This window comes from Pleurodeles waltl, chromosome 2_2 (assembly GCF_031143425.1).
Source record: "Pleurodeles waltl isolate 20211129_DDA chromosome 2_2, aPleWal1.hap1.20221129, whole genome shotgun sequence".
Classification (NCBI taxonomy): Eukaryota; Metazoa; Chordata; class Amphibia; order Caudata; family Salamandridae; genus Pleurodeles; species Pleurodeles waltl.
The window spans coordinates 1077873821-1077897121 of NC_090439.1; positions in this window are offsets into that span (position 1 = coordinate 1077873821).

Below are 23301 nucleotides of genomic sequence, written 5' to 3' on the forward strand. Positions count from 1 at the left end.
GCGAAACGGAGGGAGGTAAACTCTTTGGGAACGGTTTGAGAGGAAGGAGGCGATCCAGTCCAGGGCCTGGCCTTGGATCCCGGTGGAGCGGAGGCGGGTGATTAGGGTGCGGTGACAGACGGTGTCGAAGGCAGCCGAGAGGTCGAGGAGAATGAGGGCGACTGTTTCACCGTTGTCCATCAGGGTTCTGATGTCGTCAGTGATTGAGATGAGGGCGGTTTCCGTGCTGTGGTTGGTTCGGAACCCGGTTTGTGAAGGGTCGAGCAGGTTGTTGTTTTCCAGGAAGGTGGTCAGCTGTTTGTTGACGGTCTTCTCTATTACCTTGGCTGGGAAAGGCAGAAGAGAGATGGGGCGGAAGTTTTTCAGGTCGCTCGGGTCAGCCGTAGGTTTCTTCAGTAGGGCGTTGACTTCGGCGTGTTTCCAGCATTCGGGGAAGGTAGCAGAAGAAAAAGAAGAGTTGATGACGGTCTGGAGGTGCGGGCGATGATGTAGTCGGCTTTGTTAAAGATGAAGTGAGGGCAGGGGTCCGAAGGGGCGCCGGAGTGGATAGAGTTCATGATGGATTTGGTTTCTTCAGTGTTGATGTGGGTCCAGTTGTTGAGGGTGATGGCCGGGGGTGCGGGTTCGGTGGTGTTATGTTGGGTCTGGTGTCCGAAGCTGTTGTGGAGGTCGCTGATCTTGCGATGGAAGAAAGTGGTGAGGGATTCGCACAAATCCTGAGAGGGCGTGACGGCGTTGGGGTTGGAGAACTCCTTGACGATGCTGAAGAGTTCTTTGCTGTTGTGGCTGTTTTTGTCCAGTCTGTCGATGAAAAAGGTCTTTTTAGCAGCGCGGATCAGGCAGTGGTGTTCGCGGGTAGCGTTCTTGAGGGCGGTCATGTTGTCAGCGGTGTGGTCCTTGAGCCAGGCCTTCTCGAGGGCGCGACAAGTTTTCTTTGAGTCTTTGAGGGTTTCAGAGAACCAGAGAGGTTTTTTGGTGTTGGTCTGTCGATGCGTGCGTTTGAGGGGAGCAAGGTTGTCTGCGCAGTTGGAGATCCAGTTTGTGAGGCTGAGGGCTGCATCGTTGGGGTCGGTGGTGAGGGTGGGTTGGTTGGCGGCGAGTGCTGAGAAGAGTTGCTCTTCGGGGATCTTGTTCCGCTGTCGACGAGGGATGGGTTGAGTGCGGAGGTGGCGGGTCTCGCGTCGGAATGTGAAGTGGACACAGCTGTGGTCGGTCCAGTGTAGAGCGGAGGTGTGGCTGAAGAAGACGTGTTTGCTGGCGGAGAAGATAGGGTCAAGCGTGTGTCCAGCGATGTGGGTGGCGGTGTTCACCAGTTGTTTGAGGCCGAGGTTGGCGAGGTTGTCAAGCAGGGTGGCGGTGTTGGGGTCGTTGTTTTGTTCCAGATGGAAGTTGAGGTCGCCTAGGAGGATGTAGTCCGGTGAGGCCAGGGCGTGCGGGGAGATGAAGTCGGCGATGGTGTCGCTGAAGGGGGCGCGCGGTCCGTGAGGACGGTAGACGAGGGATCCTCTGAGGGTGGTCCTCGGGTCGGTGCGAATCTGAAAATGCAGGTGTTCAGCGGCGAGGGGGGTGTCTTCGGTGGAGGTGGTGACGCTGATGGAGTCTTTGAAGACGATGGCGATACCTCCTCCTACTTGGTTGGTGCGGTCTTTTCTGGAGATCTTGTAGCCTTCGGGGATGGCGGTGGCGATGTCTGGAGCAGAGGAGGCGTTCATCCAGGTCTCCGTGATGAAGGCGACGTCTGGTGCTGTGAAGTCCAGGAGGTCCCAGAGTTCAACGGCGTGCTTGTGGACGGATCGAGCGTTGACCAGAATGCACTTGAGGTGGTTGATGGCGCGTGGGCTTGTGGTTGTGGTGGTTGCGTAGTGGAAGATGCGTTTGCAGGAGTTGCAGGCAAAGGGTCCATGGGTGCGTTTGGGGTGAGCTTGGAAGCAGGTGTTGGAGCGTCCTGGGTTGAGGGCGAGGAGGGTCGTGGGGTCGTAGCGGATCAGCAGGGTTTGGGAGAGCTGGGGACCAGGGGACGTGGCGCTGGGCGCGGGCCAGGCGCTGACGGGCGCAGACGGGCTTGCCTCTGGCGCGCCTCAGGCGCGCCCGCTGCGCTATCGCGCAGCGGCCGCCATATGAGGTAGGAGGGGGGGAGGGGTCAGCTGGGGGCAAATGGGAGCTGGGGGGGCGAGCAGGAGGTCGCGGCGGGAAAGCGCGAGGGAGGGGGGGACAGGTAGAGTGAGAAGAGCTGGGGGAGGGGGGTTTAAGGGTGGAGGGGGGAGAGTGTTAGGAGGTTTGGGAGATTAGGAAGAGAGATAGGAGTTGGGTTTTGAAGATAGGGGAAGGGGGGTTGTAGAGGTGGGTGAGGGTGAGAGGTAGAGTGAGAGGATAAGAAGAATAGGTAATAGAGGGGGTGGCGGGAAGGGGGGGAGAGATAGAGAACTAGATAGAGAAAATGGATAGATAGAGAAATCGATAGATAGAGAAATAGATAGATAGAGAGATAGGTAGATAGGAGGAGGTGGGGAGTGAGGGAGTTAGATAGTGAGATAGAGAGATAGAGAGATAGGTGGATAGGAGGAGAGAGGGAGGTAGATAGCGAATGGGTTAGATAAGGGTGATAGAGAGGGGGAGGCGAGTGAGGGAGGGGGATGAGGCAGGAGGGCAGGCGCGGGGAGAAGAAGAAGGAGGGGGCAGAGGAGCCGAAGACAGAAGATAGAAGACAGAAGAACAGAAGAACAGAAGAACAGAAGAACAGAAGAACAGAAGTCACAAAGCAACTCTGAATTGCAATGCGAGTCGCAAATAGGATGGGAACACCCCTTCCTATTTGCGAGTCGCATTCCCAAAGTCGGTACCGACTCGCAATTTGGGAATGAGCATCGCGTGAGGCCGTTTCCATGGCGCAAACTGCAATTTTCGCAGTTTGCACCATGCAAACTGCTACCTACATCTGGCCCTAAGATCCTCTCTTCTGGTTGTGTCAAATTCTTCCTCTATTGTTTCACCTGGAACGACCTCTTTTCTTGCAGCTAGTTTCTCTGGCCAGTTATCACCTTTATGCGTTTTCTTCCTGCTTGGCTTTTCAGAACGTTGGACAGCACCCTCCTCTTGTACTATGGTGTTTTCTCTTGACGGACTTGCAATTGGCTCAGGAGGTATCTCTGTGTTTTGATCTCCTTCTGCTCTTTCCCCCTCGTCTTCTGGGTCTGTAACGGGTTCAAGCTCTAACCCGTATCCGTCTACTTCTGGGAGAACCTCTCCTTGTTGCGGTTCTCCTGCTGCCTCTACTGAGATAGGCTCAGCGTCACCTCTCCCGAACTCATTTACTCTTTGAGGGACTAGGCCGTCCTCAGTGGGCTCTCTTACAGTCTCAGTTTCCCTTTGAATACTCTCCGGCCCTGAGACTTCCTTCTCTGGAGCTGTAGTTTCAGGTACTTCAAGTTCCTCATGAGTTGGACATGTTACCTTCTTTGTGTGACTGGCATGTATCCAGTTTGGAACTCCTGCACACTTCACAGCAGTGGTTGTCATCAGTATTACCTGATATGGCCCCTTCCAGCGCAGCTCCAAAAACGACTTCCTTACATGCTTCTTGACAACCACCCAGTCACCGGCTTGCAGAGTGTGACCTGGATCACTGATTAGTGGCAATGTATTGGCCTCCACCTGCTGGGAAAAAGAGCAGACTACATCAGCCAAACCTTTGCAGTAGTCCAACACCATATCATCCGTGATATTTACAAGAGCATTTGCAGGTACTGTGGGCAACCTCATAGCTCTTCCCATGATTATCTCATGTGGAGACAATCCTGTCTTCTTGTCGGGTGTTTCTCATTGACATCAATACTAATGGCAATACATCTGGCCATTTCATGTTGGTAGCTGCGCACATTTTTGCCATTCTCGATTTCAAGGTACCATTCATCTGTTCCACTAGTCCTGATGTTTCCGGGCGATAGCTACAATGTAGTTTCTGCTCAGTGTCTAATGCAGCACACAAGAGCTTAATCACCTCATTGTCGAAGTGTCTGCCCTATCTGATTCTAAAGAGACCGGAAAACCGAACCTTGGTATTAGCTCTCTAAGCAACAACTTTGCTACTGTGAGACTGTCATTCCTACGTGTAGGGTAAGCTTCAATCCAATGACTAAAGACACATACAATTGCCAACACGTACTTCAAGCCTCCGCACACAGGCATTTCAATGAAATCCATTTGCATCTTGCTAAACGGACCTCCAGCTCTCCCTATGTGGCTCAAGGTTGCTACAGTTCCTTTGCCCGCATTCATCTGCTGACAGATGATGCACCTGTGACAAGTAACCCCTGCGGCTTGTCTGAATTTTGGATTAAACCAGCCAATTTTGAACAATCTGATCATCGCGTCTCTCCCAAGGTGTGCCTGTCCATGGTACAACCTTGCAAATTGTAACAAAAGACTGTTTGGTAAAACCAATTTCCCCTCCTCTGAGACCCACAAGTCATCAGCTCTTTGTACACATTGCATTCTTTGCCAGGAGCGTTTTTCTTCTCTGCTAGCACGACCCTGCAGTGATTTCAATTCATCTAATGTGTCAACAGCCCTAATGCAAAGTTTAAGCACGTCTCATTTTCTGTTTGCGGTAACAATTCCCACTGATCCTTAAACGATATACAGTTCAATGCGCAAAACCTTGCAACTTGATCTGCATAGCCGTTTCCCATTGACACAAAGTCTTGTGACTTAACATGGGCATTGCATTTCACCACGGCAATTTCATGAGGCAACTGAATCGCATGTAACAAATCCTTAATCTGTTCGCCATTTTTCACTGGTGAACCAGAGGAGGTAATGAAACCCCTCTGTGACCATAATTGGCCAAAATCATGCACAATTCCAAATCCGTATCAGCTGTCAGTATAGATAGTAACTTTCAGATTTTCAGCTGCGTGGCATGCCTTAGTAAGGGCAATCAATTCAGCCACTTACGCAGAATACACTCTTTCAAGCCAGGAGGCATCTACAATACCAGTGATGGTACACACAGCATATCCGGCTCTCAGAATTCCGACTGAGTCTCTTAAACAGGATCCATCAACTAATATAATGCAGTCATTTTCTTCTAACTGCATGTCTTTAATGTCAGGTCTGGGTTTGTTACATAGTTCTGTTACCTCAAGACAATCGTGCTCCACCTCCTCTGTATTGTTAATCTCAGTGTTTTCAGCAGGAAGTAGAGTTGCCTGTTCAATACAGTACATCGCTTTAGAGAGACATTAGGTGACCCCAAAATAAGTGTCTCATATCTGGTAAGTCGAGCATTTGTCATGTGCTGAGTTTTAGTTTCAACTGAATGCAGAACCATTACTGTTAGGGGATGTCCCATTACTATGCCTTCACATTGTGTGAGGCTTTGACCAACTGCTGCAACTACGCGCAAACAACCCGGTAAGGCTGCTGCGACTGGGTCCAGAGTAGCTGAAAAGTATGCTAAAGGGCGGTTTGCACCTCCATGGACCTGTGTTAAGACAGACAGAGAACAAGCATCATGTTCATGGCAAAACAATGGAAAAGGCTTCGTAAATTCAGGCATACCTAATGCTGGTGCCCTACACATGTACTCTTTCAATTCTATGAATGACTCAAGCTCTTTCTCAGATAAAGTTATGGCATAGAGTTCATCCTTAGTTTCCTTGCCTTTCAGCTTTATCAATGGTTTGGAGATAATCGAAAAGTTGGGAATCCACTGATGACAGTAACCCACCATTCCCAAAAACATTCTGACATCTCTCTTTGTTGTCGGGGGTTAATCTGCAGTATGGCTGTCACCCTCTCTTTCGATATCCTCCTGGACCCTTTCTCAACCAAATGCCCTAAATATTTTACCTCTCTCTGACAGTACTGCAGCTTCTTCGGGGACACTTTATGTCTGTTCTTTTGCCAAATGGTTCAGTAAGGCAATTGTGTCATATCTACAGTCATCTTTTGTTCTGGACGCAATTAACAAATCGTCAATGTACTGCACCAGAGTCGAACTGAAAGGCAGTTCTAGCAACTCCAAATCCTTCTTCAGTATCTGATTGAAGATGGAAGGTCATTCTGAAAACCCTTGAGGAATTCTGCACCAACTCTACACCTTGTCCAGGAATTTGAAACTGAATAAAAATTGGCTGTCCTCATGAAGAGGTACCGAAAAGGATGCTTGTGACAGGTCTACCACTGTGAACCATTCTGCATCACATGGAACCTGGAACATAATCACTGGTGGATTTGGCACTATGGGGCAACACTTTACCACAGTCTTGTTTACTTTTCTCAAATCTTGTACAATTCGAACCTTCCCACAAGGCTTTTTCAGACCCATTATTGGTGAATTACATGGACTGCTCAATTCTTCCTTCAGGACTCCTTGCTTTACAAAGTCTGCAATTATCTGCAACACCTGCATAAGGACATCTTGTGCCATGTGGTACTGCGGCACCTGGGGAAACACCGCATTTGGCTTCACTTGTACTTTAACCGGTTCTACTCCCTTTATCAGTCCCACTTCCTTTCCTGTCAGGTCCCACACTTTCTCTGTCACTGTTCCCTGCAGCTCGGCTGGCAAGTCTGTTACTGTAAGCATCGGAAACAAGGTTGTCAGAGGGTAGTCTTCATTTACGGTCTCTGTTTCTGATTCTGAAAACTGTCCATCATCTCCCTCATCATCACTGTTGGTTTGCACTTCAATCCCTTCATTAGAGCAGGTAATCAAACATTTCGTCTTGCACAGTAAGTCTCTCATCAGTAGGGATACGGGACTCGAATCGCAGACTATAAACTTATGCAGTCCCTGGAAGTTGCCAATCTCAACTTGAGATCGGATTTGTCAGGTACTAGTTTGCCACTCCTACCACTCCTACCACTCTTATAGTACGCCCTGATAGTGGTAATTTTGGAATTTCTGCACTTTTGACTGGAGAGCGTGTAGCTCCTGTGTCAACCAAAAATGAAACCTTGTGACCCATCACCTTTCCCTCTGCATAGGGTCCTCTCTGATCCACTTCTAGGGATGCTGCAAGCCTGCACTCTTCACTATCTGAACTGTCATCCGACCATTCATCATTCATTCCATCTTCACCACGCAATGGGAATTGCTGTACTGTGTTATTGTGGCTCATCACTTGACCTGTGACCTGCTGAGGAAGCATCACTTGTTGCTGTCCGATTGGAGCTAATAATAATTGCATTTGCTCTCTAGGTACCATGGGAACCTGCTGCTGTACTTGCTGCATTTGCGTTGGTTGAACACGCTGCATCTGTATTTGCTGCATGGGCTGTAACCCCTGCATTTGGGCCATATTATTCTGGAAGTTTTGATTTTGACTTCTCAGTTTTGGAACCCTCACATTTTGAATTGTACCGACATTAGTGCTTTGTTGAACGACACCATCATGCACCACATTTGGGCATTTTTGCTTCCAATGCCCCACACCCCAGCACGCGTGACAGGGTGACATCTTTTTTATCCCCTGCGCATCATTTTGAACCACAACAGTATTCAGGTCTGGACCGCGATTCACAAAACATCGACCTCGGCCTCTCGGTTGCGCCTGAAACACGCTATTCCCTTGCCGTTGCTGTTATATCATCTGCTGAATTCCATTTCCCTGCATACCTGCCTGCGCTGCCTTTATCTGCATCACCATCACTTTCTCCTTCAACTTTCTCTGCTTCAACTCAATCTCGTCACTACAGTACTTCGCATACTGCAGCACCTCATCAATTGGCTTCGCTTGCCAACAGATCAAATGATTCTTAATCATCTGGCTAACCTCTGGTCTTAGCCCTTCAACAAATCTGAACACGAGATGGTTCATGTCTTTCAGCTCAATAGTCTCAGTGCCACTGTAATGTTTGAATGCTTTCAACAACCTCTCATAATAAGCATGGATTGATTCTTTAACCTCCTGTGAGGTCCGGTCGATTTTCTGCCAATCAGTCACTTTCGGCGACACTTTCTGCTTAAAAAACTCAATCACTTTATGAAAATACTTCATCACTTCCTCAGACGGTGCTCCAATCACCTTATCCCTTGTCAGTTCCAGCTTCGGCTAGTCCACACCCCTCTTGCACTCAAGCCATAAATCAGGTGGAATAATGATCTCAAACAAAGTATTCAGGTCCTCCCAGAGACACTTCACAAGTTTCACAAGCCTGTCTGTCTGCTGATACCACTCGGTTTCTCCCTCAACCTGGGATAATCATTTGTAAATGACAGAATGTCTCCCCTAGTCCATGGTACATGGATTAAAACCCCACCAGCTGTTTCTCTCATCGGTAACATTTTCACTGAACCCGTATCTGGTGAAGCTTTAGCTTGACTAGATCCCGGACTATCGCTTTTCTCCTTATCTCTTTTCTTTGCCCATCTACCTTCCCATTTCTCTAAAGATCCCCAAATCTGCGCACTTTGCAGTATTTCTTTAAAATGCGCTTTCATTCCAGCAGACCTCATGTGCTCAAAATCCTTGGAGTCAAAGTCTAATCTGTAGATTCTTTTCAAATGTTTAGTATTCTCAATATCAATATTATATTTGTCTGCTAGGTTCGCCAACCTCTGATGTACCTTACCTACTTCTTTAGTGATTTTGGGGCACAAATATCTCACTTCTGCTTCTGTGTATGACTCTAATTTGTTCACCCCCATTGTCCCTTCCACTAGTTCCGCAGCTTCCACACCCAGTCTTACAAAGTTTAGGTAATCATCTCTCTCTGATCTCTCTGCGATCACTGTAGCAGGTTGTGAAGGGTTGTTATCTCCCAGCCACTCATTTAGTTGCTGCACGGAAAAACCTTGCAACAAGATATTCCCTGCATGCATCATTGGCGACTGTGAGACGTTTTTACTTATTGTCTGTGGGGTTAGCACACCTAACCCTGCCTGTCTCATTGCCTCCAAAGGTGCTTCAACCGGACTAAGGTCTAACAAAGTCCTGGGTCCGTCAGCTGATTGATCTCCTGGGGCCATTAACGGGGGAGTTCCTAGGGACCCTCCTCCTATTGCATCTTGGGTTATTACTCCCTGATCACACATACCAGGTTTACCCAGCGCGTACAATGGTGCCGGTGGACCAACAGTAATTGGTAATGATATGGCAGCTGGTGTCTGACCTGGTCCCAAAACCCGCGGAGCAGTAACTCCCAAAGCTTGGCTCACTGTAGCTGGTGCAGGGACGAACGGAGATCCTGCCGCTGGACTATAACTTGGAATCAGCTGTTGATGCGGCTGGGGCAGCAATTGCGGAGTTGTCTCAATCTGCACTAACCTCGATTTTGTGTATATTGGATCAGGCGGCACTATTAGATTCGTAGTAGTCTCAAGTACTGGGACGTCTGGATAGATTCTCTGTATCTGCGGTGGAGGTTGCAACTATATCGGTATGTCTGGCGCAGTGGGTACACTGACACCATTCTGTATCAAACCTGTATCACCAGTCTGTACTATATCTGTAACTCCCTTATCCTGCGTCTGGTTCCCAGGACCCACACTAGTGCTCGGGGCATTGTCGTCTACTGCATAAGGTGGCGGGTGATCATGCAACAGCTGATTAAGAAACTCTTCATCATCTGAGTCATCTTCTTCTATCCAGGACCTCTTAGTCTCTTTAGGCTTATTAGAGTCTCGCAGGTGGCTTTCTTTCCCTGTGTCTCGTCTCCTTGTGTTATTGCTGGGAACAATTTAAGCCCGTCAACTATTCCCCTTCTCCACATTTTGCTCTCATTGTCCCATCTACCCTCGGCTAAGGTCTTTTTTGCCCTTCTCATTCTCCTCTCAAATTTCTGTTGTCTCTGTTTAATAGCCAATAAATCCCAGACTGCTAATGCCTCGTACTGAGCTGGCCTCGGAGGTGGCTTTTGTACACTTAACATCCACCTCAAATTTTCTAAAATCCTTGTATTGAACGTTCCGTGTTCCAGGAACACCAAACATCCCTCCTTTTCTGTCAATTTGTGCCACTGTTTCATCCATAAGCAAGGAGCGACTCCCTTCTCCTCCGGGAAACATCCTGAACAACTAGGTCTAAACCACTACTTGCCTGAACCACTACTGCTAAACAACTAAAAAGTCTCTACAACTAAGTACTGAACAACTACTGTCTAAACAACAATTGTGCCTGAATAACAATTGCCTGAACAACTAATTTTAAGGTAAGGTTTTCCTTTTGGTTTTTATGGTTTATTAGTTGTTTAGAATATAGATATATTAGTTGTTCAGGCAATTGTTATTCAGATACAATAGTTGTTCAGACAGTAGTTGTTCAGTACTTAGTTGTAGAGAATTTTTAGTTGTTTAGCAGTAGTGGTTTAGGCTATAGTTGTTTAGGACCTAGTTGTTCTTTCACATCTCCCCTTCACTCGCCATAACGTATGCGTCTCCTTTCAGAGCACTCCTAAAAGCTTTAATAAAATTCATCTTTGTGTCTTTACTTTGTTTTGTATTTAATCAGGAAGTGACTTTAATTCCCAGGGCACTCTTCAGCCACCTTTCTCAACCTATTGCCTCTCACAGACAGCAGCCAATCCGTGCACGACCCCTTTCGACAGCTGACCTATCCCAGTACGGCACCACTGACATCACACTCTCACACTGCAGCTGACAAAGTCTTGCGGCTTGTCCGCCCCTCACTGGATTCACACCAAACTAATGCAAAATTACTGTGAGCACTTTTAACAACTACAACAACAACTCAAATTTGCCGGTTTACTACAGGAAGAGTACACAATCGCTTTAGAACTTTACAGAGATTTCACTTGAAGCCTCGGACGCTATTCTCTCTTTCTCAGTTCTTGCATACGCAAGCAGAGTTCGACCTGCGAATCCTACTCTCGACTTGTCAATGGTTCGTTTTAGTGCACTTTAGAACTTGCCAAATCTCCATCGAAGGTTTCACTCACACATTTAGACTCAAACTCGACTTGTCAACCACGCCGATTGACCTATTAAACCGCACAAATTACAACATAAACCCAAGTGTCTCCTACACTTCATCAATATACTCCGGAGTCTTAGACCACGACAGGTCCGTACATTAACAACCAACCACGTGGATAATTAATTTTTTGTTGCACAAAGCGCCACACTCATATGAAGTACGCCGACTTCCCTACTCTCATACTGTGAAGTACGCCCACTCCTACTAAAACAACATTTACCTGGCCTAAACACACATCATTTTCACAAATCACCTGCAAAATGCATAAGCTGAACAAGCGCAAATCCTACACCACACATGCTAAGACGCTGAGAACATTCCCAACTCACTTAGGCAGGCTCCGAGATCCTGGTAAAGTCATGGGGAATTTAGAAACACATCATATCTCCAATTTGCATTATCTCAGAAAAACAGTCTAAACAGTAATTCTCCGTCCTAGGGCTCCAAAGGGCCAAACCGTCGCTCTGCTACCAGAACTGCTAACGCGTCCCTTTATGATAATTTATTACACATCAGGACTCGTTTTAGGCCAATTAATCTTTTGACCCAGTTGAGAGACACCTTAGGACGAGATAGCTAATCAGTATGTCAATCAATACATCAATAATGTCAACAATGCATTTCACTTTAGTCAAAGACATTAATCAATTCAAAACACCACCATGACCTGACAGTAATGAATAACTACACCAGTTTAGTAGAATTTTATGAGTTTTATTCCCTATTGGTTACAATTCTAAGAGCAAATGCGTTAATCTCAAAACCAAAAAGCAAAGTAGCATAGACACAATATGGCAACTCTGATAAGACTTCATCAAAGCAAAATTCACGAACATCGGAACATAACACGGCGTGAACATAGATCAACTTTAGCAGAGTGTCATTAGTGCGTCGGTTCAACAAAGCATAGATTCAGTTGTTTGTCTATTTGCGTCAGTTTAGTGGACACCTGTCCTAACCACTGATTAACATTAGCATGTTGGGCTTCATGCAAAATAATTTAGAACACCAAGTTGGAAAACATCTAACTATGGTCTCTGTCAAAAGTAAACAGTTGGTACCTAGAAAGGAAAAGCAAACAGACAAATCACAATTTCATTGTCATAGTTACCCTCCAAGGTTTAGGTCAGCACCCAGGTTCAGACTTCGTCTTCAGGACATCAGTCGATTCGCCATCAGTCAAAACTCAGCTCTGGGCAAAAAGGGCACTTCCCTCATAAGGACTCAAAGTGTAAAATGGGCAATCTAAAGAAGAGGATGGTTTGAGTAAACCAATAAGTCACCAAACAGAGTGACAAAGTTTCTGGATAAAACCAATAGCATTCCCTAACACCTCTCTTACGTTCCCCCTGTCATGGGTTTTTATCCCTTTTTCGTAGTACATTCCCCTGAAATTTCATTGGTCCTTGGTTATACCCCACTATCTTTACCCTATAAGAAAACAGATTATGTCATTAATCTTTCACCCCATATTAGTTTACAGACAATTTATTGGTCCATATGATTGACGTCTTCAGAGGTAGCACGTCCGGTATGATTTCATCCTTCTGTAATTCTTTGCACATCTTTTGGTCAGTAGCTCCATTGTCTTCACCGGTTTAAACAACCTTGTACATTATATTAGTCTACACTGTTACATTTCGTCTAAACATTTCTACAAGCAGTATGAATTTCATGAGAACAGATCCATATGGTTACATTCAGCTTCTAGTTTGAAGAAAACAAGAGCTCATTTCCTTTTGCGAGTCAGCACACTGCATGTTAGAGAAACACATTTAATATGAGAGCCAGGCAGCTAAGCTTCGGCTCATGCTAACTTAAGGCCTACAAGATTTATTTAACATAACTTTAATTGCATAATCATTAATAATTAGTGCAAATCATTCATTAATTTGAATATTCATAGGCATTAGTCATTTTTATTAATTCACGTATACATTGGCGGCCACTCCCCGTGGTCATATTTCAAGTGCACGTTATAGTAAAACAAGTTAATACATCTTCTAAATGGCATTACCACACGTTAGTTTATAAACATTTCATGTTAATATAGATTCTATAAGCTACGCTCTCTCACTATGACTATTTTTAAACGTGTGCCTCCAACCTACTAATCTCCTCTCTCAGGAACCTTGTGGTGAAGTAATAATAAATGTCTTCTTTAAACTAAGAAGTGCATTTCAGAGATTTGTGTCAGCTCGGTCATTAGTGAAAGTAAAACAGAGTCATAGTGGCAGAGGGCAGTGTTGTGGCTGAGTAGACTGAGAGCAGCAGGGCCTCCTGGCCTAAGTACTGTTGTCAGTGCCTGTCCCACATACAGACTGTAAAGATGTCATCCTCTCAGGAGAGTACACTCCAATGTGTAGTTTGTACTAAATGTTAAATTTGAGTAGGCTACACTGTTCTGGTTTTAGTAATATTGGAACAGTGCCTGCTGGGATTTGTAGTGCTGCCAATCTCTGTACTACATTCACTATGCAAAGATGTAATTGTCCCAGATAAGTCTAGTTCATATGTTGGAGGCCAGACAGGGGTCTGTGGATTGGTGGACACTGGACTGTTGAGTGGGGTGACAGTGAGGGTGGCAAAAGGTAAGCAGTGAGCATGCATGCCAATACATTTTGGTGCCATTTTTATTGTTGTGACTTACCCCACTCCACTCCCCCAAGTACTTCTGTCAAGCCCTCAAGATGTAGAATGTCCAAGACCTTCTCCTCCTAGGATGTGAGTTGTAAGGGAGGAGGTGGGGCCCACTGCCAGTCTTCTGATGTGCAGCTGGGGCCCGGATGCCATGAAACGGACCTTCCCCTTGAGCTTGTTCCACCTCTTCCTGATGTCGTCCCTTGTGCTCACGGTAGGGCCTACAGAATTCACTCTGTCGACTATCCTTTGCCACATTTCCATTTTCCTTGCGATAGTAGTGTGCTGGACTTGGGCTTCAAATAGATGTGGCTCTACTCTAATGATTTTATCCACCATGACTCTTAACTCATCTTTCATGAAACAGGGACATGGTGGTGAAATGCAATAATCATTGATAAAGAGAGGTGCTGGGAATTGAGACGGTGACAGGGAGTACATGGAGTGGAGGGGTGCAAATGGGTGTAATGTGGGTGTGTTGAGGGTGTAGGATATTTGCTCAGTGAGAGATGGGGGTGCTAATGAAATTAGAAATTTTCTATTTTTGGGCACTCTGGATGGTGTATTTTGTGTGGGAGTTGCAAAGGAGTGTGGTTTGTACACATGTCGGGGATGTAGACATATAAATATATATATAACTATATATATATATATATACATCTTGACAGTCCAATTTCCACCACATATTTGTATACAAATAATTAGCTGTTCATGGCGATGGTGCGAGTTATAGTTACCTTAGGGCGAGAGTTATAGTTACTTGAAGGAACTCTTACTACTGAATTTCTATGTTTTTTTGTACAAGTAAATTCAAAACCTAACTATAACTTCCCCATAACCTCTGTTTTTTCAGTGAATTTCTGTGGCCGTGCATAGCGCGGATTGCCCACAGGGCCTGTCTCTCTCAGTAGATCTATGAGTGGGTGCATGAGTGTCTGAGTGGGTCTGAAAGTAGGTGCATGAGTGTCTGAGTTGGTGTGCGAGTGAGCACCTGAGTCTCTGAGTGCATGTATGAGTGAATAGATTAGTGTATAAATGAGTCTGTGTTTTTTCTTCAAATTATTTTCACATTTATGAACATTTTGTGAATAGTTCATGAAATTCCTTGAAAATCTGTATTTTAAACCATAATTTGCCCCTAAAACACCCTTATATCACTGGTGTCAGGGTACCTTCACCCCGACCCCTTATGTAACTTTCAATTAGGACTTTCCCCCTGACCGTGTTCCATGAAATAAAATGGCAGCTGCAACTTTCTAGTCAGGTTGCAGTCAGCACTTCTTTTAAACGCGCATTTGCGCATTCACAACGTTCTGCGAAATAACTGCGAAGTCACTTCGGCCAGAGATATACATATCTGGATTTCCCTAAGTTTCTCATAAACTAAAGAACTGATTTACACCAAATAAATGAAAACATAATCTGCGTACCGAAAGCTAGCTTTCTGTCAAATTCGGTGAAATTCCGTCCACCGGTTTGGTCTGTAGGCGTGTCTAAAGGTCTTATGGGATTTAACATGGGAAATTTAACTTTTTTCACCCCCGCTTTTTCTCAGACCCCACTTGACAGATCACCCTGAAACTTTCTATGTGCAACAATAATCAACGCAGCACTTTTTTTGGGAAAAGTTCGTTAAGATTCAACAAAAAGTGCCAAAGATATAGGCAAGTCAAAAAACACTTTTTCTATGGAAACAAAGCCCTAACTATAACTACCTAGTGGTGACCACTAGGTAATATCTATATATATATATATATATATATAGATATATAGATATATATAGATATATAGATAAATAGATATATCTATATCTATTTCTCTCTATATACAAAGAGAGAGATAGGTATAGATATATACTGATATATGTACAGATATTCACCCAATGTGAAAAGTGATGGACTTTGAGGTGGTGAGATTTACTATTGCCACTCCGAACTAAATCACACGAAGGAAAGTATTAGACTTACTTTGCTGACAATTATATATATATATATATATATATATATATATATATTATGTATTTGATAGTTAATCAATGCATCCAGTAATTGCACTGGTTTGTAAAAAAATCAAGAATTCCGCAAATTGGCTGATACATCACAAAAGTGTTAATGCTTGATGGGTTGCATTGCTTGGCCAGTTTGTCCATGGATATGGCTATAAGTCCCCAAAGGTTGACTGCTGATATTTTCTACTATTAGCTGCCATCATTCTGTTTAGCAAGTCAACCTTTTTCATAAACTCAGCACATCTAGCCATTAGTCACCAGTCAGTTCCCAAAAAGCAAAACCCAATTGCTTCCTGACATTCTTGCGTGTTCAATTCACAAAAAATTGGTTTCAGTAATTTTCTTCTCTTACGGCTGAAGACTGGGCAAACACAAATAAGATGTGTCAGTGATTCTTCGTAGAAAATGCAAATAATGCAGGATTTGCCAGTTCTAGTGTATTTCTAGGTTTTCACAATTATTTCCATGTCAAACAATTCCATACATAGCCTTCAAATTCTCATTTGAGCGTGCATGATTTAGGTATGTTTAGATGTTGTTTCGGTAACGCTTCTATGTAGGTGGCCACTGTGAACTGATTACGGTGTTTTACCTGCAGGACCTAACGTTTGATTTCTATGGATTCTACTCTTGTGATTCTGCTTAAGAGAGATTTGAAGCTTCCATATGTGATGTTAAGAGTCCACGGTGGAGTAACTTTCATCTCAAGTGTTGCCTCAATGGTGTAGGCTTGTAGCAGATGAAATCTTGGCCAAGAAGGTACTTAAAGTACCTCCTAACTTCTTTGAATAGTTTGAATCAAAGGTTTAATACAGATTTCCTCTGAGTTATGGCCTGCCAGAACTTGGGAGTCTAAAATTGACGTATAAAGATTTGTTTGGGCTTGATTGAGCTATTTCTCAATTTACTGGAAAATGCATCAAGATCATATACTAATGATGGAAGATACTTTGAATTGATTATTTTTTTGAATATTTTAATTTTAATTTTCAATATCGCAGCATGGAAAATTAGTCACATGCTGATAAAAAAAACAGAAACAGCACACAACTTTCCTCAGCCTCCCCTCCCCCCAACCCCTGCAGAATCCGACAGTGGCCCACAGAGGTTGACTAGTTCAGGAAAATATCGATCCATAGACAAAAATAGTGTTAGGTAAAAACACAGTGACAGCCATGCAACTCGGCTTCCATCCTACTCCATTAGCCCCAAGATACTTTCCATTGATGACTCTAAGCAGGGAAAGAAGAGATGCAACTATAAAGAGATTTGTTGATTTGTTCAGTGCAAAGCATAATGAGCTAAAAGGGAAAGCACCACAATGTTATCAGTGAAACCACTGTTCTTTTAGATCCAGTTTAGAACCAGGGTATCAAGTTTTCCCTCTCTGTCCACTCTTGTACAACCTTCAGGATCAATGATGCTAAGTTTTTTGCTTCAGCTTCTAAAAGGGCGATCAGCCTATAGTTGGGTAGCTATTTTTTGTCTTTTTATGAATTGAGAATACTTGATGACTCTAAGCAGTGGTAAAAGACAAACAACTGTAATTCTTGTGTTGCTTTGTTTATTGCAAAGCTTTATTTCAATGATGCTAAGTTTTTGGCTCCAATGCCTAAAAGTGTGATCAGCCTATAGTTGAATAGCCTTTTTATGAATTGTCAATATATAGGCGCCTTGCCAAGATGGAGGAATTAGGCAAGTATGATGTCAGTTTTCAAATACCTTGCCTAATGAATTTACCCAAAACACATAGTTGGTTTTGAAGATGGTGACTGGCATCCCAATTGGCTCTGGTGCCCCAATGTTTCTACTATAAGATAGCATCGTCAAAAGTCGTCTTGCTGATCCATTCAGGGCTAATGACTTCTTTCATTTCAGGTAGGTTGAGGACCTGGTTAGCTGACTCCAATGGCACTCTCAGTGGAGCATCACTGGTACTCCATAAAGGAGCTACATTATCTTCCCATGCAGTACTATTTAAATAGTATGCCATAGTGATTCCATTGGCAATACCAACTGTGCGGTTTCATCGAAACATAGGAAGTCTATCCTCATGCGTATCAACCCTACACTAAACAACCTGGCCACCTCAGAAGCAGGTCCTTCGGTCGACGGATTGCTCTTTGGGGCTTCTTTCATCAATGAACTGGCAAAGTTCTGTTCTACTAATTCCTCCCTCGGCAAGGCCCAGATGTCCCTTACAAAGGTTTTCAAAAGAGGCCTTTTTCTCAGGGCGATCGTTACGGAGAGCGAATGTCCTGTTGAGGATCTTTTGCAAATCCTCAGAGCTACTATTCAAGAGGAAGAGGAGGTTGGTATGGAGAGCAGTATTCAGACTCCATCTTCTACCCCACCCATTCCAGATTCCGTAGAGGGTTCCACCGGGTACACCAGGGAGCAATTCAAGATGCTGGATATTCTGGTAAGAATTATACCACACTTTCAGCTGCTATTGGGGAGCAGAGTGGGATTACTCCAGACAATTGGAAACATATTTCAGAGGATTCTTGGGTTCTTCAGACGTTACTACACTTCAAGGCTGGAGTTTTTAAGTACTCTGAAACAATTGCAGCCCCCTCCCCAGATGGATTTTCCCTACAAAGGGGCAGTATGTTTTTCCTCCCACCATCCAGGTGGTTTTATCAGCCCCATTTTCCTAGTAGACAAGAAAGGTTGGGTCATCACCTCATGATAAACCTAAAAGATTTCAGTTATTTGATTGTGTGCAGGCATTTAAAAATGGAAGGAATTCCCATGTTGAGAGATATTTTATTAGAAGGCGACTGGATGGTCCGCCTGGAACTCAAGAACGTCTATCTATTGACTCCCATCTTTCCTCCACGCAGGAGATATTTACAATTCCTTTGGAGGAGACACTGCTTGGAGTTCAATGCTCTCCCTTTCAGTCTGTCGTCAGCCCCCAGGTGCTTCACCAAACTGATGAGACCAGTGGTGGAGTCACTTCGAGCCAAAGGGGTGCGTTTGATCATATATCTGGACGACATATTATTGTTGATTCGAGATGCACAGACTCTCTTGATTCATTTAGAGTGGACTATTCATCTCTTCCAGGAGCTAGGATTCCTTATCAATTTGCAGAAGTCACTATTGAGTCCGTCCCAGGTGATAGACTTCCTGGACTTTAGGATAGATTCAGTACGATCACAGCTTATTCTTCCCTCTCAGAAAATTCTCATCATCAAGAGAGAATTGAGGTCTGCATTAGTCAGTCCGACTGTGTCGCTGAGGACGATTTCCAGGTTAGTAGGTCTTCTGGTCTTGTCCATTCAGGCCACTTTCCAGCCCCCCCTTCACTATCATGCTCTTCAGGTACTGAAAATCTAACATCTGCAGAAGGGTTTGAATTATTCAGAACAGATTCCGTTATCCGATGAAGTGAGGTTGTAAATTCGCTGGGGTCTAGAGCACAGGGATGCCTGGAATGGCAGAGCCATTTTCAGATCTTATTCAGATGTGATGATTGAATCGGATGCCAGTCAGTGGGGCTGAGGGTGCTCGTTGTGGTTCACTGATGATTGGGCCGATGGTCGAGATCAGAACGGAATCTCATAAAGAGCCTCTCCCCTCAGAGGACGGACTGTTGCATATTATTGAAGATGGACAATATATCAGCGGTCGGATATGTCAACAAATTCGGAAGTACGTAGTCCAGGATTCTGTGAGAAAGTGCCAAGGAATTCTGACATTATTGCCTCAGTCATCGTCTGGTTGTCCTAACGGATTATCTCCCGGGTTCCCAGGATACCATAGCGGACTGGAACTCCAGATATCTGAGGAATTCCAGCAACTGGAAACTAGATCCAGTAAGTTTTCTCCAGATAGTCATAGAGTGGGGTCCTTGCGCCTTGGATCTTTTTGCATCATGTCTCAACTCTCAGATACCAAACTTTTTCAGCTGGCGTCCGGATGCCTTTCTCCAGGATTGGATGCAGTATTGGGGTATGCTTTTCCACCAGTCATGATGATTCCCAGGGTTCTGTTTTACATACAGCGACAGAAGGTGGAGATTGTTCTCATGACCCCATTCTGGAGAGCCCAACTGCGGTTCCCGGTAGCTCTGTATTTAGCTTGTTCTCCCTGCTTCTCATTCTTCCTCATCAGAATCTTCTGATGAGTCTGGAGGGTTTTCAACAGCCACTGGTCCTGTCAAAGAAACTGATATTGATGGCCTGGATGGTTTCAGGTAAAGATGGAATTCCCCAGGCATTTCGCAGCAAGCTGCAGATTTCCTCAAACAAGCTCGGGCTGCAGGCACTCATAAGCGGGATACCTCAGCCTGGTGCAGATGGAGTAGTTGGTGTGATGTGCGGGGTTTTGATCCCGTGGGGTCAGACTTTGAGTTGATTGTGAATTTTCTAGCTGAACTTGCAGGGTCAGGATTGGCCTATAGAACGGTCAATAACTTCAGGTCCGCCATCTGCTGTTCATGAGCCTATGTAAAGTAAGCCTGTAAGGGAACTTCCTCTGGTTTGCAAGGTTATGAATGGTATCCGCTTGTTGAATCCTCCTCAGGCCCGACATTCCTCTTTCTGGGATGTTGATATTGTTTTGAGATTTTAAGACAATTGGGGGGTGATTCTAATTCTGGCGGGCGGCGGAGGCCGCCCGCCAGAATTCCGCCCCCATAATACCGCTCCGCGGTCAGAAGACCGCGGAGGGTATTATGAGTTTTTCCCTGGGCTGGCGGGCGGTCTCCAAAAGACCGCCCGCCAGCCCAGGGAAAAACTCCCTTCCCACGAGGATGCCGGCTCGTAATCGAGCCGGCGGAGTGGGAAGGTGCGACGGGTGCAGTAGCACCCGTCGCGTATTTCAGTGTCTGCAAGGCAGACACTGAAATACCTTGCGGGGCCCTCTTACGGGGGCCCCTGCCGTGCCCATGCCATTGGCATGGGCACGGCAGGGGCCCCCAGGGGCCCCGCGACCCCCCCTACCACCATCCTGTTCATGGCGGCTTTCCCGCCATGAACAGGATGGCGGTAGGGGGGGTCAGAATCCCCCATGGCGGCGCAGCAAGCTGCGCCGCCATGGGGGATTCTGAGGGCAGCGGTAAACCGGCGGGAGACCGCCGGTTTACCCTTTCTGACCGCGGCCAAAGCGCCGCGGTCAGAATGCCCTGCGGGGCACCGCCGGCCTGTCGGCGGTGCTCCCGCCGACCCTCGCCCCGGCGGTCGAAGACCGCCGGGGTTAGAATCAGCCCCTTGGTCTTTAATTGGTATCTTTCTAGAAAACAGATTTCAATGAAACTAACTATTTTGCTCTGTCTTATCTCCCGTAAAAGAGTGTCAGACGTTAGGACACTTGATTTATCAGGGAGAGTTTGTTCTCCTGACGGTGTTATGTTTACCATCACAAGAAGTACAAAAACTAATTGCAGGTCAGTAACATTTCCGATGTTTCCTGATAATCAACAATTGTGTGTAGTTCAATGTTTGAAAGCATATGAAATTGTCACTGAAGAAATCAGACAAGACTCTTAGGGTCACTTATTAATATCTTTACCGAAATCTTTTAAGCCAGTGTCGCCCACTACATTATCTGGATGGACGAAATGGCTGATGAGCGAAGCTGGTATAGATACATCAGAATTTGGGGCTCATTCGGCCAGGGGAGCCATAGCTTCAAAGATATATGCTGTAGATTCTCGTTTAGAAGACATTATGAGGGCAGCAGACTGGTCTTCAGAATCTTCTATTCGTAAGTGCTATCACAAATTTGTTGTCGATGTAGCTGCAGTTGTAATTGGTCAGCTTTGAATGAGCATAAGCGGAGCCTCTGGTCCTGTAATGGAATACATTTTTTTTATAGTTTACGCATCAAGAATTTTCAATTCAATTAAGGACACGGAGGTGAGGATTATCCCTCCCATATATCTTTATAACTCTTATCAGGGTTTAGTGTTAACAATCTTTTGTGATTTATTGTTATACATGTTTATGGATTTTGCCCTCCCTTGTTTTATGGATTTTGCTCACAGAAGTTTAGGTAATTGTATATTCATGTCATTTTGGGAGATATTACCTTCAGTTTTTTAGCTATTTTAAGATCTGATCAGAAGACAACGTGAAGTATGAATCTCCCAATCTTCAGCTTTTGGAGAAGGCAGACCTATGGACTTCATTTTTTCTAGAAAGGATTCTCCTCCTTCTGGATATGGCTACTGTTGTGCATGGCTTGTGGTTTCCGGGATTTCAGATCTGGTGGTCTTTGGAAAAAGTAATCTGTAAGGAGTTTCATTTCTGATGTTTTGATACTTATCTGACTTTGACAAAGAAAGAGGAAGTGATTTATGGGGTCATGGTTTATATAGACTGGGGGATTGAGTAGTGATTGGGACATGTGATATACTGTAAAGCATCATGGGTATTGATTTTCTTTTAACATTATTTGATTGGCTGCTGTGTTGAGACAATAAAAGAAAGAGAAAGCATAATCCTCAGCTCCGTGTCCTTAATAGAATTGAAAATTCTTGACGCGTAAGCTACAACATTTTTTATCCCTCTTTGCCTACAGTTGGACTCTGTAGATATAGCTGTTTGACTAGTCTGTTGCTTCTTTAGCTTCAAAGGTCGATTAAAGCCCTTCCTTGGTTGTTGCCGGAGTGGACGTTTTTTCCAGGTTATTTATTGTTTTATTATTTTCCGTAGCAGTGGAGTTTTCTTGAGCTGAGCAAAGTACAAGTATTGTGGTGTTTTCCTTCAGAGTAGAGGAATTGTCCACAATTCGCAGTTGGGAACGAATAAAGTCTAATAGCGATGTATTTAAAGCACTAGCTATTTGGTTGACAGGATATCATTTACTTTGTTCAACTCCCACAGTATCCGTTGGTACATTTGTTTGGCATTGCTTGTGTAGGTACAGGTGGAATGACTAATCAGGGGATGGGAACAGCTGCCCATAAAGATGGGGAACTGTGAGCCTGGGTGTAATGGCTTAGCTTGAGGATCCTACAAAAACGTGACAGCCTTTTTTGAAAAAAGGGGATATAAACTAGGCTGGCAGCTGGCTAACCGTACCTCCTTTTTTTGCTTTTTCTTAACCCCTTCAGTGCCACAGACAAGCTGGTCTTGCCCTCGCTGATAGCACTCCCCACGTGGGCCTCCCACCCCTGTCCCCTGGGAAGCGCATTCCCTACCATTTTCAACCCCCCCTCATCAGAGGCAGCCAGAAGCACTGGAAGCCATTTGCTTCCAGTGCGTCGAGGCGTATATAGGTGAGTTTTTCCTCATTCCGGGGGGCCGTTCCTTTGAAAAAGGCATTGGGGGAAAGGAAATGCTTTTCCTTTCCCTCAATGTCTTTTTCAGCATTCCTCCTGCCCGATAGCACTGGTAAGGGTCATCCCCCAAAGGGTGCAGAGACAGTTGGCCATTTCTACCCCCCTTAGGGACAAATCAGCCTATTTTGTTTTAGGCCCATCTGCTCCCAAGGGGTGCAGAAGCCACTTAGGCACAAGGGATCTTGTGTGTGTGTTTTGTGAGGGGGGAAGCCCCTTGGACAATGGTCGCCCCCCAAAGGGGGCACATTACTGATGGCCATTTCTGCCACCTTTGGGGGCAGATCAGCCTAGATTTTGTAGGCTCCTCTGACTCAAGGGGGGAAGAAATGAATAGACACCAGGGAAATTTCTAAGTGTTTGGGGGCATGGTGTTATCATTTGTGATTATAATGGTTTATTTCTCCTTTATTTCTACTTCA